The sequence below is a fragment of the Capsicum annuum genome, chromosome 4 (genome assembly GCF_002878395.1).
Source record: "Capsicum annuum cultivar UCD-10X-F1 chromosome 4, UCD10Xv1.1, whole genome shotgun sequence".
Lineage (NCBI taxonomy): Eukaryota > Viridiplantae > Streptophyta > Magnoliopsida > Solanales > Solanaceae > Capsicum > Capsicum annuum.
In genome coordinates, this window is record NC_061114.1 from 110,095,938 (window position 1) to 110,101,311 (window position 5,374).

Consider the following 5,374-nt stretch of genomic DNA (forward strand, 5'->3'; position numbering starts at 1 on the left):
GTCGAGTCTTCAACTCCTGAAAACTCTTCTCACAAGAATCTGACCACTGGAAATTTACTTTCTTCTGAGTAAATCTAGATATGGGGGATGCAATTGACAAAAATCCTTCAACAAACCATCGGTAAGAGCCATCTAAACCCAAGAAACTCCTGATATCTGATGAATAAATAGGTCTAGGACAGTTTCTCATCGCCTTGTTCTTTTGAGAACCAACTCTAATTCCATACCCTAAAATAATATGACCAAGGAATTCAATTGACCTTAGCCAAAATTCAGACTTACTAAATTTGGCAAACAACTGATCAACTTTGAGAATTTGAAGTACGATTCTGAGGTTATCTGCGTGATCATTCTCGCTACAGGAATAGACATGAATGTCATTGATAAAGACTATAAAATGAATGTCCAAGTACTGCTTGAACATGCGATTCATTAAGTCCATGAAGGTTGCTGGGGCATTTGTGAGACCAAAGGACATGACTAGAAACTCGAAGTCACCATAACAGGTTCAAAAAGCTAATTTTGAAATGTCTCATTCTCTTACTCTAAGCTGATGATAGCCTGATCTGAGGTCTATCTTAGAAAAATAACTGGCGCCTTGAAGTTAGTCAAACAAGTCATCGATTCTATGAAGTGGGTATTTGTTTTTAACTATAACTTTGTTCAACTGATGGTAGACTATACATATTTATAGTGAATCATCTTTCTTACGCACGCATAAGACTGGTGTGCCCCACAAAGAAATATTGGGTCTGATGAACCCCTTATCTAAAAGGTCCTTTAACTGTTCTTTTAACTCTTTGATTTCAACTGGTGCAATTTTATGTGGAGGAATAGATATATGCTGAGTGTATGGAAGAAGTTTTATTCCAAAGTTGAATTCCTTTATGGGAGGAACTCCGAGAAGATCCTCGGGAAACACATCTAAGAATTTACTACCGAAACTGACTCAAGACTAGGGGTCTCTGAACTAGAGTATTTAACTCACACAATATGATAGACACATCCATTGGATATAATTTTTCTCACTCTAAGGTATGAAATCAGCTGACCCTTAAGCGTTGTAGTACTACCTTTCCATTCAAGGACTGGTTCATTTGGAAACTGAAAATGAATAACTCTGCTTTTACAGTTAACTAAGTAATAGTATGAATGCAACAAATCCATCCCAAGAATGATGTCAAAATCTGTCATCTCTAACTCTACTAAGTCTACTGAAGTGGCTTTTTGAGATATCAAAATCGGACCATTCTTATATACTAGTTGGGTTATGATTGACTGACCCACAAAGATAGAAACTGAGAAAGGTTCTGTTATGATTTCTAGTCTGGCTTTAAAGTTGACTGCTATGTTAGGAGTTACGAAAGACAAGGAAGCTCCTGTATCTAATAAGGCATAAATCTGTAAATGAAAGATTTGTAACGTAGCAGTGACCACATCAGGAGAACTTTCCTGATCTTGTTTGGACTGAAGTTCTTAAAGCCTATTTGGGCATTGCCCAGTAGTGGCACTAGAGGTGGCACCCTGCTGATTCAGGTAATCGAACTGAGCTGGGGGATAATTGTATTGACCCTGCAAACCCGACTGAGGACAATCTTTGATCCTTTACCCTGGCTTTCCATACTCGAAACTACATCACTACCATCACGGCAAACACCTTGATAGTTTTTGCTGCACTTCTAGCAAAGAGGATTTGTTCGAGCACTGCTGACACTACCCTAAGACTTTGAGCTCGGCACCCTATCTTTGTTACTATTTCCAAACTTAGGTGCTGGAGCACTAGTTGAGGATGGATATGGAACTAAAGATTTGGGCAAAACTGGGAACGGTTATCACCTTCTAAGTAAGGCTGAGTTAAATTGAAACTACCTATTCTAACTGTCTTATTATCCCTTTCTCTCCCCTTATTCTTAGCCTTTTCTATCTGCCGAGCATGGACCATCAGTCTTGATATGTCCATATCCTTAATTAATATTGCATTTCTGCACTCTTCAACCACACTCTCTAACATACCAGACATAAAGTTGCTCATTTTGGACCTATTGTCTGCTACTACATGGGGAGCATTCCTGGCTAACTGAGTAAACTTGAGGAAATACTCTTTCACACTCATGTTGCCTTTCCTGAGATTGATGAACTCTAACACCTTGGCTTACCTTAATTCTAAGATAAAGAATCTATCTAGAAAAGAAGTCGAAACTCTTCCCATTCTATGGGCTCTGCGTCTGTGCCCCTGTCCACCTTCCACTACTTAAACCATAATGAGCTATATCTTGTAGCTGATAGGAATCTAACTCAAAACTCTCACTGAAAGTCACTCCAATAATAGTTGTGACTTTCTTCACCTGATCGAGGACTCTTGTGGATCCTTTTAAGACTTAGATCATGAAAATAAGGGAGGATTCATTCGAGTAAAGTCTTGAATCTGAGTATCAGAAGTATTGGAAATTGGGTTGGCCTGAAAAACATCTGGATATTCATTCTTTACTACTATAGAATGGGCTAGAGTGGTGAACACAGCTCTGAATTCTGCATGGGAGACATGCTCATCCAGGGGACCTGCTTGAATGGGCGGAAATGCCGGCTGATTTCCAGTTCTTCTTTCAATGGTCTTTTCGGAGGCATATTCTGTAAACTGAAGGAAGGAATGAATTAGACTAAGATTTTAATTTAAGATCATGCTCACTCACATGACATGAATACTGAAATAAGGGAAACTTTTCCAAAGAACTCCTCGTACCCTCTTGCCCATAAGTGTGGCACGCTACACACCCATACATAAGACTCCACTTGATGCGAATTTCAGACTCCCTAGGACTCTGTTGAACCTTAAGCTCTGATACCAAGTTTGTAATGCCATGAGTCTGCACCCCGAACATCACATGGTGCTTACAACCCCAAAGGAACACAAGCTAATCCGTGAACAGTACCTTTTGTAAAAACTAAATAATAATACTAAAATAATGCAGAAGTTAGGTTGAAATGCACTAAGGATCATAATCTGAATACTAAAGAATATAGCATCTGATAATAACATCTGAAAAATAAATACTGTTTAAACTAGTCTAGTCTAGAAAGCCTCTCTAGAATTGTTTGAATGTGGAGTTGATGGCAAAAGCCCCTAACTGACGTCGAATAAAAAATGGTAAATCTACTAAAATACTGAAATAAGTAATATCATGGATGGATGAGAACTCACTGTTAAATCTGCTACTGCTAAATAAATTCAGTTAAGCATGGTTAGGAACCTGAGCATTCGAACCTATGATATGAGACATCATAGAGCAAGAAAAGAGTATGCGATCAGTACGTGGAATGTACTAGTATGCTACATAAAGTAAGCCTGAAATACATGGGTTTATATGCATGAACAATAACTAACTGAGTGATATGAATATAACTAAATGAGAGTACATGGATAACTGAAGCTACTATAAATACTGATTATGCAATACTGTGCATATACCTGTATACTGTGTTTGAGATTTATGCTAAAACTAAGTATTGAGTTCTGATAACTGAGTAACTGATATCTGAGATTTATTGATAACTTAATTACTGATGACTGGGTAGCTATTTCTGACAGTCCTGATTCTATAGAACTGAATTGAGTTCAATGCTAAGACTGAAACTGAAACTGTGGAAAGTAATCATCTAATCAAAATGCCCTTTTCTAAATTTATTTAGGTCCAACCTGTAACCCCAGTTGAAAGGGTGCTAATACCATGCCACGGGTACTAATATGTTAAAAAGTCACCCTTATCTGGCAGGTGCCCTAATGAGAATGGTATTACCTTCAACTGGCTGGTAAAACACCTTATCAACCCTTAGCTGGCAGGTTGATATCTCAACCTATGCAAGGGCTTCTACTAAGGATCACACCCTCTACTGACAGGTGAGCCTCTATCCTTGGGTTCTTTCGATGCTGAATCCCACTGCAACTGAATGACATTGGCTATTAAACTAAACTGGATTGATTTTCACTGAATTTTTGAACTGACAGAGTACTACTATTCGTGATGTTAATGAGACTATTCTATAGCTATTGTAATTCTAGGTAAACTGCTATATTTCGGGTATTAAATACACCCAGAACTCGATAGCATCAATAGTAAGACATGGCACAATATTTAAAGTAAACTATCTAGTCACTTAGTCATGATTCATTCATTGAGACATTTTGTCAAACACTTGCAAGGCATGAACTTGTATATGAATGGGAACACATACTAACTTGTCATGATTGCACTATTCAACTCACATAGGCATTCTAACACTTGGGGAGCATGATTATTTCACATAATAATAATAAACATATAAATATCATGGCAACAACATTCAACTTGTAAATTCAAGGATTTACCATGAGAATCACATAATTCGCCATACATGCTATCTTAATTTCATAATACTTGTAATTAATCATGGATTGAAATCCAAACAACACCATGAACATGCATGCAATCTAATTCAAGCATGGGAATCATAAATTCGGAAACTTGTATTCTTGAAAAAGGGTTCTTGAACTCAATAGGTGGTAAGGGTCCATGGAGAAACACCTAACATACCTGGCAAGATGAGTTCTTGAAGTTTCCTTGTAGGATTCTTGAGGATTGCTCTTGATTCTTGAAGGCTAGGGTTTTGCTAATTGAGAGAATGCTCATAATTTTGGCGGAAACTAAATAGAATAATGACTTAACTAGGTTATTAGGGGTTTAATCACGTGTTTTGGACAATTTGGGGTTTTTGGGAATTGACCAAATGGTCCCTGAAATTAAATTACAGTAGCTAAAATTCCCAATTTTGTATACTGGTGTGATGCGGTACAATCACGTCGGCTCACTGGAAAATGGACAACTCCTATTTTGACCAACAACGTGACCAATGAAATTGTGTTGCGCCACTGGAAATAAACAACTAGGAACTTGAATTTTGGCACGACGCGGTGCCATTGTAGTACCTCACTGAATACGAATTTGGTCCTTTCCGCGACATTACTAAATTGTATTGGGTTCACTGGCAAAAGGATGAATTGAAAATAACATATCTTCACGAAGTGGTGATATCGCGATAGTACACTGGAAAATGGCGAATACCATTTTGACTCTCACCGCGTGCGGTGCTGTTCATTTTGGCAGACTGTTTCACTGAAGGTGCTAGAACTTCTCGCTCGATTATTGGATTTAGGCAAACTTTATATCATTGGAAAGCTGATTGAATTTCCTACACTTTGGTAAGTCTTAAACTGGAAAATTCTAAGTGTATTGAAAATTTTATATAGAAATTCTCATGTACTGAGAGCTAAACTAAGCTAAAAATATCTGGAGTATTACAATAAGATAGTCTAACAATAATAAATCTTGACATAATAAGG